Source organism: Caretta caretta, chromosome 8, assembly GCF_965140235.1.
Source record: "Caretta caretta isolate rCarCar2 chromosome 8, rCarCar1.hap1, whole genome shotgun sequence".
In the NCBI taxonomy this organism is placed as follows: Eukaryota; Metazoa; Chordata; order Testudines; family Cheloniidae; genus Caretta; species Caretta caretta.
The window spans coordinates 11,694,374-11,706,672 of NC_134213.1; positions in this window are offsets into that span (position 1 = coordinate 11,694,374).

Here is a 12,299-nt window from a genome sequence, read left to right on the forward strand (position 1 = left end):
TGCTCTAAATGGTCTCCACTACATTAAACTGGGTAACTTGATGGAAATCTGACAACAAAAATCTAAGGCTATGTCTACATTACAGCTTATGTTGGCATAATTTATGTCGCTCAGGGGTGTGAATAAACCACCCCCCTGAGCGACATATGTTATGATGACATAGACGCTCGTGAGCACAGCGCTCTGTTGGCTGGAGAGCTTCTATCACCGACATCCCTTCTGCCGTTCGCGGAGGTGGTTTTATTATGCCCACAGGAGAGCTCTCTCCCATCGGCATAGAACGTCTTCACCAGATTCGCTCTTGGTACAGCTATGCCGCTGCACATGTAGACATATGCCTAGACCCTTATCCTCTTCTTTGCCTTTAACCTCAGCAGCAGCCAAAGGGCAAAGAGTTTCAGGGTATCTCTGCACCTCAGCAGAACAATTTCCACACAGAGCATCAAGGTTGTCAATGAAGCTGGGCTGTGGTTGATTTGATTCTCTTGTTCATACTGCAGCTGTTAAAAATATGAGTTTTCTACAACCTGGGTTGAACGAAGAGAGACTTAACAGTGCACTGTTCCGCAAAAAGAAAATGTGTAAGCCAGACTGTAACCTTATAATAACTGTAAAGTCAGCACTAGTTCAAATACATCCAAATCACACGGTGTCTTTAAATAGTCTCTCTTTCCATTCCTTCTTTTCTGTATCTAACAGCTTTCAACAAAGATTGTGCATAACTCTCTTCCAAAAATGCCTCTCTATGAAATAACCAAGCAAATGCCTGTTTTAGCCAAAGGACCTGGTCAGTTTCAGATAGAAGAAAATAAGTTGGGTGCTTCCTGACGCCAACTTCAGCAGAGAAGGGTGTCTGCTCTCATTGCAATGTAGGATGAATGAGAGTATGGTGCTCAGCATGTTTTGCAAATACTAGAGGAAGATGCTTTGCCTTCTCAAATCTACTTTTGGCATGTAGCTATCCCTATGACTGCTTAGCCCACAGGCTCTCAGTTGGAGACCTTCTACTCAGTGCCAATGGTAGTAGCTTTCTAAAAAAACCGGATGATTTACCCAGTTCAGTTCATAATCTAAATGCAAAACAATTATCTTTAAACACAAGCCCTTGGAAATGCTATATTTTTAATTTTCCAAGGACATTAATGGTCAGGAAAAGTCCCCAAGTGACAGTCCTGGGGCTTAAAGTCCTCTCTCTGTGCACGGAGCAGTTGAGTACAAGGAACACTGTTATAAGCAGTATTGTTGTAGCTGTGTCAGTCCCAGGATATTAGAGAGAAAAGGTGGGTGAGGTCATATCTTTTATGGGACCAACTTCTGTTGATGAAAGAGACAAGCTTTTGAGACACACGGAGGGCATGTTTGACGTTTTTACTGAGAATTATATACCTTATAGAGACCATCCACTTGTGCCAGACCAGCCTATGGAAAATTCCTCCATTTTCTAATATCCAGCACAGGATTAGCTTTTGCTAGAAAAAGTTGTTGTTCTTTTGCTGGCTTGTTTGTTTTTTACGAGCAGCACCCTTGGCAGTATGTATTTAAATTATAGGGGGAAATGTTTGTGAACTTGAACAATTTTGCAAACCCTGCAAATCACATCTGTAGTTTGCAAAGTTAATAATGCCTCCAAGGCTATGAGGTGTGACCATCTCAACCAGTGAGCCTTCACTGATAATAAGAAATAATGTCTGTCAAGCACTGGAGATGTCAGCTGTTTCCTAACAGCTGAAACACTCCTGTTTAAAAATGTAAAAAGAATAAAAACACATGTAATTTAAAGACCATTTAAAGTAGTTAGACCCCCCTGTTCTACTGGTCTGATCTCCACTGCAGTGTTGTCCTCTCCTGTGTATACAAATACACAAACACAATCTTAATGTCCTTTGAAATGCATAGATTCGTAACCAATTTACTATCCATTGCTCCTAGTGGGTGAAATCCTGGCCCCAATTGAGTCAATGGTAAAAACTGCCATTAACCACAATGGGGGCAAGGTTTCCCCACTGACTTTAACGAGATTTCATGGGGTAACTAAAGCAGGATATGAACCCACAGTACTTACAGGAAACAGAACACCAACTTCATGTCGCATGCATCTGAGAGCCACATCACTCCGTTTTCGGAAGCCAAGAGGCGCCTGCAGCACAAGTGACAGAAGAAAAAAATCTCTAAGAATGTAAAAGTGTGGATGGTCAGGAAGGCTGAATGTGAAAACATTTAATTCCCCTTTCTCAGACTGTGGTGCTGCAGTTTCCTTTGATCCAGTTGTTCTGATGCCAACCGTGGTTGTTACGCTTGTATTGACAATAAAGAAGAGTGAGCTACTGCTAAAGCAGAAAGAGGAGTTGTATGAGACACAAATCCTTTGTCTCCCCATTGGCCCCATCCAGTGGGAGGTATAACCAATGCATGTACAGAACATGATAAATACTGTATGTATAGTATAACGTATGTCATATGTACTTTATATACCGGTGTGTGTTAAGCTACACACGTTTCACAGATTTCAGTGTGATACCCGGACCCACCTGGATATATGGTCCTAAAATATAAACTATGAGCCAGCCTCTATCCCCGGCTACCCCGGTGCAATCCAAGTGTCCTGCTGCTGTAAGGAAAGCAGGTAGTTGAAATGTCATTGTTAAAGGGACCCATTGGAAGCACATTATGGAGACTGTAAATCCAAACATATAAAATATATATTAAATAATAGAACGCTGAACTGGCTTGGTCAAAAGGTGATTTTTCTTTTCATAGATACATAGACTTTAAGGCCAGAAAGGGCCATTTGATTATTTGGCCTGTGTTGTACAAGTGGCCAGGCTTTAGATTTGCACCCAGTCACCCCTTTATTGAGCCCAATAACACGTTTAACTAAAGCATATCTTCCAGAAAGGCATCCAGTCTTTATTTGAAGACTTCAAGAGTTGGAGAATCTCTTCCTTGGTAGTTTGTCCCAGTGGTTCATCACCCTTTTTTAAAATGTGTGCCTTATTTCTAATTTGAATTTGTCTGGTTTTAACTCTTTAGTCACAACCAAACCAATTCAGCATAAATTCTACATGCTTCACAATGTGCTTCCAATGAGCCCATCTGGCAATTATTTTTAGTATGTTCTCCAACCTGTAGACATGATCTTACTTTGGCAAAATAGAAGCCAGGAGTGTGCAATGACAAAAAACACCCAAACCACGCCCTGAGTACAGTGCTTTAAATGTTCATCATCCGCACTCCACCCTTCTATTTGGCATCGCATATCAGCTGGTCTGCATTCATTTAGCAATTATCCTATCAGGTTCTATTTTAATAAGAGCACCAGTGTAAATCAAGCAGCTGCACTGAAAGTACACGATAATACAGGAAAACCTTGCCTTGCCTTTCTTTCAGTATGAGCATTACATGGGATTAGTAACATTATACAGAGCCTTTCAGCACTTGCATGTCACTTGTTCATATATGGTCTAGGTCAGTGATGGCCAAAAGTTTATTAACAAGCGATAGTCGTTCAGTGACCTCTGTTAAATGAGTTGATGCTCTAAGTCCAAGTCTTAGTCTCCAGATGTCCGCTATGCCCCAGGTTACTAGGGAGCTCTTTAAATCAAACCACTGAGACTCACTAGTGAGCAGGGCTTAAATTCAGCCAAAGCCAAATATTTTCAAACCTGTGGGAGCCCTGGGGCCTCCCGCGAGGCAGAAGCCCCAAAGCTCAATGCACACTCCAGGGTTAAAGCCCTGAGCCCCATGCCCCGGCGCACCCTGTGGGGCTGAAGCCCCTGCATCCTCCCAGCACTTGGTTAAAGTCCCAAGCCTCCACACCCTCTCCCATCGGGCTAAAGCCCTGAGGACCCCCCCACTCCCGGCTAATAGGAGGTGCCCTGAGGAGCCCCAATAGATGAGGGGAGGAGCTCTGGGAAATAATCTCTGAGAATTTAAGCCCTGCTAGTGAGGGCTTATATAAACTAAGAGCTTCACTGACCACATTTGTACGGTGTGACTATTCCCACAGCACTAACTACATTTCTATAGTCCTGTCAAAGCATACGGTGGGCTCCGTGTGAAACAAGGGTCGGTATCTCTAGGGGCATTCTTAATTGGTTGTTCCAAAGTCCAGGTCAGGAATCTGGAGCTGGTATCCCCAGGATATAACAGCGCCCATTTCACAAAACAAACACCACCAGAATTATTGGCACTAGTTGGACACACCTTCTTGGTAATCCCAGCAAAGGAGTTAAGCAGAGAACGTGAATGGAAAGCAAATTACCCTCACAGACCTAGAGCTAGTCTGGCTTGGTCATAAATTGGCTAACTGGTGGGAGAATGGTAAGGAAGCTTTTGTGGCCACTCAATAGGCTGTACCCATTGTGTGGAGAAACAGAGGACCTTTCCAGCAAAGGCGTCAGTCGGGAACCTTCCAGAAGCATTAATATTTATTCACTGCTCTTTCAAAGCATCAATTCTACATGTTCAGGGTTTCCAGGCTCCAGATTTGCTTCCCATAGGTTCTAAATAAATCTAGGCCACCTTTTTCAAAGCTGGCTGCCTGAAGTTAGGCTTCTCAACCCAGAAGTACTGAGCACTCACAAATTCCACTGAACTCAATGGGAGCGGTAGGTGCCCAGCACCTTTGCAAATCAGGCCATTTTCAGTTAGTCACCTACATAAGGACTTAGGAGCCCAACTCCCAGCTCTGAAAAATGCTGGCCAGAGTGACTCTGGTAAATTGCTGGGTTTAGATTTTGGCATTCCATACTTTTCACACGACCTGCTTATCATGCTCCTTAAGTGGATTGTTGTGTGTGGCCAGACCAGGTATTTTTGTAAACAGCCTGTGCCTCATTCTAGTAGACCAGTCCAAAATGGACTTCCTAGAATTTTTTTCCCAGACATAACACAGACCAGAATAGGAACCGTGATTACCATTACCTGAGAAAGGAACAGTCTGCAGCTGCCAAAGCAAGCTCCAAACAGCTTATGGCAAGGATGTCTGACCATACTGTGCAGTATGTATAATAATCACCCCAAGTTTTTATATCCTATTCATGGCTGGCTGGCAATAACATATTGTGTTATTTTGCATTAGAGGCTGCAGGCGCTGGTGATGTGAGGCTGCCTTTCTCAGCATGGTGAAAGGCATATCAGAGTTCATCCCAGAGGCTCTGGCAGATGTGTTTGTGAACCTGAGAGGGGATTTTTCCTTCAAGTAACCGGCATGCCATTAAAATAGTGGCTTTATGTTTTACTAGTTAAAAAATTCAATTTATAAAATCACTTAGTGTGGACAGGAAGAATGGTCTCAAGACACCAATCGGGACTCCATTCCCGACTCCGGCACAAGATTCCTGTATGACCTTAGGCATGTCAGGGCCAGATTTTTAAAAGTATTTAGGCATCTGAGATGCAGATAAACAATCTCAGCACCTAACTCACTATGGACAATTTTAGACATCCCAGTAACCACCTATCCACCACCTTTGGGGGTCTTATGCCTTTAAAACATTTACTCTCAGTCTCTCTGGGTATGTCTACATGCAAAGAAAAACCCACATCTGGCCCATGCCAGCTGACTCGGGCTCCCGGGGCTCAGGCTGTGGGGCTGTTTCTTTGCTGTGTAGACCTCTGGGCTCTGGCTGGAGCCCATGCTCTGGGACCCTCTCACCTCGCAGGTCAGTGTCGATACACTTTTTTAAAATGGTAGTTAGCGCTTACGTGAGCTAGTGCTACATGATCCAGAGCGGTGTGAGATGGCCAGGAATACGTAAAAGGGAACTTTGAAATGACCCAGTCAGCTGATAGCAAGCCCGTATTTTATGGAATCCAAGTTCATTAAATCCCAAACCATCTTTTTATCATAAAACACAAGTTGCATAGCTGAAGCCCCATCTTTTGTTTTTCATGCTATTAAGTATGCTGACTAGTGGCCAGCATATTTTTCAATAAATATGGTTGCATGGGAGGGTTAGTGATGATATTAAGAGAATTTTCTTGAGAAAGAAGAGCTGAAGGGACATCTAGTGGTGACAGTGAAAGTCTGCATCCATTTTGGACAAGATTTTGGAGACACCTTAGCATCATCCTTTGGACTATTTTCTCTATAAACCAGACGGCCATTGCCTGTTTCTGATGAGAGCTGGGCTGCCTGTCATGCACCAAATCTTTCATCTCTGTTTGATATGTAAGGGGCATCCTTTGCAGCTCCCTCTCCAGGCCCCAAACACAATGCAAAAGTGGCGTTTTCACATCATCATGAGGCACAGTTGAAAGCCATTCAGGGTACCACACACACACACACCTGATTGCAATATGAACAAGGAAATGGGTTCATGGAGGAGCACGACCAGCCAGTAGATCCCCTGGACACAAGCCTTCACAGCATGAGCTGTAAGGCCATCTTATACCCTCTGCAGTGGTCACGATTTTGATGCCCTGGGCATTACTGCAAGTTGTGGGGTGGATTCCTTCCCCAGGCACCATCTACTTTCTCCAACCAAAGTCCTTTTACTGTGGCTTTGCTCACATACCAGGATCTTGGCCGATATCCAGCAACATAGGAATACTTTTGGCCAATGCTGACCCTGAAATTCCTGCACAATCTCCTCTTCCTCCTCCCTTCTCTGTTCCACTGTGACGACAGTCAGACTTCCCCACCACCACCCCTTTTACAATTCTGTAATCGGTACCCTGTAATAGTGCCCTGAGGCCCTCTGAGGCTACACCTATCCTACAAGCTAAGGCTGTCACTCCAGCTCGTGTGGACATAACTTGCGCCAGTTCTCCTCTTTCCTGACACGCTAAAAATAGTGGTGTGGATGTGGTAATGTGGGCAGTGGTAGCAGAGGCTAGAAGCCCTAAATACGTACCCCGGGGGGTTCAGTGGGTTTGTACTTAGGGCAACGCCACCACTGACCTGGCTACCATGGCTACACTACTTTAGTGTGCTTGCTCAACAAAAGTCTGTCTCCCCAAGCTAGGAATCACCCCTCTAGCTCCAAGTGCAGACATAGCCTGAATTTCTGAGGAGAGAAAATGCCTTCCTCTCTTCCCCCGCCCTCCTTCTCTTTAAATGGAAGAACCTAGTTTCACTGAGTAGGTATTAGTATGGCTTTGAGTAAAGCACCGGGAAGGAACAAGGACCAGGATAGGGAACATTTTAAAAACATGAGCGGCTGCATGATGTAGGAGCTAGAGCACTGACCTGTCAGGAGACATGTGGGTCTGTTCTTGGCTCTGCCACTGACTGGATGTATGACCTCGGGCAAGTCACTTCATCACTCTATTTCCCCTCCCAATGCCTGTTTTGATTGTAAGCTCATTGGGGCAGGGATTATCACTTAGTATGTGTCTGTACAGTACCTAGCACAATGAGGCTCTGATTTCTAGGTGCCACCATGAAACAAAAAATAATGTAGCTCCTCAAGGAGTTTGAGATTTTTCCTAAAATTATAAACTTTTTTTAAAAAATGAAAGAGGCTTCTACAAAAAGGTAAGATGTGGGGAAATCATTAGGATTGTGCTGTTGTTTTTCTCCCCACCTCCGTCTAAAGAAAAGAGAGGAGTGGATTAGTTTTGGATACACACCAAACCCTCAGAGAAACCTGCTGATGTTCTCCTCAGACTGATAATTTATAGCCACAATTATGATGTATTCCAGTTGTAAACCTCAGAGTGAGAAATGGTTATTCAGGCTTGCAAAATTGTTGGTGATGACAGAAGTAAACCACAGCTCTGATTGCCCTTCTTTGTTTTTAATTAAGGAGTCTGAAGCAACCAAGCTTTGTGTCTTTTCATGGTTAGAAACCTACATGGGAAAGAAATCTTTCCCTGGAGCCACCAAGCCATGCTTTGTTAGGTTACTAGGCACTAAATATGCTACATCTGAATACTTAGCACTCCAAGAAAAAGCAGCTTATTAAAAGGGAAGGAAACTCGACAACAGGCTTTTTCACGAGGCTTTGGCCAATTTTGAGCTCACTTTTAATCCCGGAAGAAATGTGTGATTCCTTTATCCTGTAGCATTTTTGTTTTGTCATTGCCCATTACATGGTGGTTAGTGGGCATACCTCTACATTTCTATTACCTTAATAGTTGCACCATTTACAGTTTCCCTTTGGATTTATTTCAGCTTCGTTTTTAAGTCCGTACAATGTATCACTTTTACAAACATATTTTAGAAAAACAAACCCATAACTAACTGGAATAACGAGGCTGCTGGGAAAAAAAACAAGGGTCTTTCCCAAAGCCTACAAGGACCTTAAAGTATGGTTTTGCTCCATAAAAATGACATTGTGACTCCTATTGGTTCAGTGATTTCCAGATCAATTGCTCTGTTTGCAAATAAAATAGATGCTTTCTAACTGCCACCTCTGCAAATTCAACCTGGAATTTGATTATCAAGTTGGTTTCTCTCCTTTCTGTGCATCGTCACCAGACACATAGGTTCTGCAAGGCAAAGTAGGTCCTCAATTACTCCTGTGCAAGCCCACTTTCTTCAAGTCATGCCCTTGGTAACACTTGTGCAACACCTTTGCCTGAACTGTGTTTACACAGATGCAACTGATGGGAAGGACAAGAAAGACTGAAACCCAGCTCACTCTCCTAGAGCTTCATTGGCTGCACAAGGCTAACAGGAATAAAAAGCAGCAAAAACATCTGAGCATATGTGATGCTGAATAGACATAGGGAGCAGCTATGTCAAATAGGAAGACATAATTTATTACAGAGTTTCTTTCCAAGCAGGAGTGCACTTTAGACTAAAGGGGCTAGAATCAAAGATTCAAAAAGCTACATAGGTATAGGTAGGCTAAGCAATGACCATATGAGTGGACATGACACTGCCTACTGCCATCTGAAGGGCATAAACACCAAGGAAGGAAAAGGTGGCACGTTCATGGAGGTACAACAAGGAATTATGGGACAAATTTAAAAAAGAGAAGAATATATCCCGTAAAAGCCCTGACAGTGAGAATTATGAAGCTGTGGAATATTTTTTCAAGTGGTAGGAGCTCCATCACTTAGGATGTTAAACTACACTGAGTGAAGCACTAACGAAAATATGGAGGTGGAGATAATGACCAAGAGAAGGAGAAGAACTCCAGAATTCTTTGAGATTTCTTGGACTTGTCCAGCATGGGGGATTTTCCTTAAAGATTAGGAAAACAAAAAGTTAAGAAGGGAAGAAAGGTGCAATACTCAAAGGGAAAGAAAAGAAAATGGCAATGCTACTGTTCATTGCAGTATTATCAGTCCTAGGCACTTGGTGTAGAAATGCAGGTCGGGTTTCCAACCCTCCCAGATTGGCCAGGAGTCTACCAGGATCGGCTTCAATCTCCTGGTGGCTATTGAAAGCAATCCGGGAGATTTTAATAGGCCACTAAACATCTGATCGATGGTGCAGTGGGACTAAGGCAGGCTCTCTGCCCTGGCTCCGCACGGCTCCAGGAAGCGGCCAGCATGTCCAGCTCCTAGGCACAGGGGCAGCCAGGGGGTCTCTGCATGCTGCCCTTGCCCCGAATGCTGACTCCACAGCTCCCATTGGCCAGGAACACTGCCCGAAGTAAGCGCTGCCCAGCTGGAGCCTGCAACCCTACCACACCCCAACACCCTGCCCTGAGCCCCCTCCTGCACTCCAAACCCCTCAGTCCCAGCCTGGAGCCCCCTCCTACACCCCAAGCCCCTCATTCCTAGCCCCACCCCAGAGCCCGCACCCCCAGCTGGAGCCCTCACCCCCTCCCAGACCCCAACCCCCTGCCCCAGCCCTAAGCCCCCTCCTACACTATGAACCCCTCGGCCTCACCCCCCAGCCCAGAGCCCGCACCCCGTCCTGCACTCCTAACCCTTCAGTCCCAGCCCCACCCCAGAGGCCACACCCGCAGCTGGAGCCCTCACCCCCTGCACTGGGATTCAGGAGCTCTGTATTTGATTCCCAGTTTTGCCACAGGCCTCCCGTGTAATCTTCGGCAAGTCTCTTAGGCTCCAATCCTGCAAAACTGTATGCACAATTCTTAACTTCATGCCTTATAGTGCAATTCACTTCCCTCTGTGCCTCTCTTTGCCATCTATATAATAGGAATGATACTCACAGAGTCATACATTCTTAAGGCCAGAAGGGACCATTGTGATCATCTAGCTTGACCTTTTGTATAGCACAGGGCATGGTACTTCTTTTTTCCCAGCCTTTGTCCATCTTGTCTTCTTAACTAATAAGGGACTCTGTCTTACTATATGTATGTATGGGTATGTACAGCACCTAACACAATGGGGCTTAATCCCAGTTGGGGCTGCTAGGTGATACTGTACCACAAATAATAAACAACATTAGCCCTAGCAAAGGGAAAACAACAGAAAAACAACCAATTGTCAATTCTTCAACAAGAATGAAGGGATTTTCATCACTTAGCTTCTTGGAACTTGGATCTAGTGCTCTACAAATGGTTGACCGAATTAGCTATCTTTCTGCCTCACTTATGGAGGAGATCTGAGGTTCCTGGCTCTGAACAGAGGTAACGTTGCAGAGCGGTGACAAAGGTTGCCATCTCGTGGCTGTTTTTGCTACTTTTTGCCAATGTTTTTTTTATTTGTTGTTTTATTTTTTTTAATTTAAGCACTAAAAACCAAACTTCTGATCATACAGGGGAAGAAAGAAAAAAAAACCACCGGTAGCCACAACACATACAGGCACCAGCAGAATGGCTTAGCTTTTTGATTGGCTTTAGTCTACAAACAGTGGCACTGATGATGTTTTTTAAGTGTTTCTTCCGCCTCTTTCCGTTCAGATTTCTATTCAGAACTACACAAAGCTTTTCATTAATATAGAGTTAAGATTGCTTAACCACCTTTCCTATCAATGTAGCCACTAAAAGTCAGGACAGTCACTCAGGAAGACAGCACTACCTTCCACATAAGCCTCAATTAAGATGCCTTACACCTAAATATAATCATCTCCAAACCCACATATCAAAACCTACAGAGCTCCCTAATAAACATCCTTTTGGATCCAACTTATAGCCAGCCCCAGTGCACACATCCAGTTTCTCACAATCACACTCAAACACACAACTTGAACACTGACCTCAGCTACATTAAGACAAATTCCCTACAGACATTTGTGCAGTGTTTAAGCATTATTTGTGCAGGAAAAATTCTGAGATCAGAGCATCTGATATAATTTTGGACAATTTTATAAAGAAACCATTGCTCTGAGGATTTATGGGGTTGTGAAGACATTCTCAGGGGGGCAGAATGGGCCAGGGAAAGTGGTCCATGACTGGGGCGCCAAAGCACAACCAAAATACATATAATAAATAAGAAGAAAAGGAAGACTGTATGCATTGCAATATTTATTTCTAACTCTACAATCTGACTCTGATCTCACACCAGTTTTATGCAGTTGGGTAATATGTTCCAAAGTGCCTAAGTTCCATTGCCATAGGCCTCTAAGTCACTTAGGTGCTTTTGAAAATGTTAGACTGTGTAACTCCACTGACTTCAGAGAAGCTATACCTAATTTTCACTGGCATAAATGGGATCAGAATCATGACCACTGGAGTTGCCGCACTTTAAACTATTGTGAAAGAAGAATCAGATCCTGTGGCTTTTATCTAAGAGGACAATGGCTATACGTAAGGACATTATAAAACTATCTCGGGGAGGGATCAATTTACTTACCGCTCACAAATTATCTTATTTTTCTGTTTATCCATGAGCACAGCACTTAATGGATGCATGATTTTTTTATAAATTGAAAAAGAAAGAAATATTTTTGCAGCACTAACGGGAGATACATCAACCAAGCCTTCCTTGCATTATTAAACAAGTCATTGTTCCAAGACAATTCACGATTGTAAAGTATATAAAGTACTTTACAGCCCTGAAGAAAACAAGCACCCATAGAACAGCATTTGCTTTATTTGGAAAATGCTTCTCTTAAAAGTATTCAGCTCTCCTGACTGCTAAAACCAGTGCTTACCACTTTGACATCTTCAAACCAGCCCCAGCTGGCAAACAGTTTGGTCCTGAGCCCATTGAAGTCAACAGAAAGTCTCTCATTTACTTCAATAGAGCCTATGTCTGCACTACCACTGTAAGTCAACCTAAGTTACGCAACTCCAGCTATGTGAATAACTCTCCCGTCTACTTACCTTACTCCTCTCGTTCCCGGTGGAGTACCGTTGACCGGAGAGCACTCTGCTGTCGATTTAGCGGGTCTTCACTAGACTCGCTAAATTGACCCCCAGTGCATCAATCACCAATCCTGCAGTAGTGTAGACATAGCCACGGGATAAGGTCTCAGTTGCTTCACCATT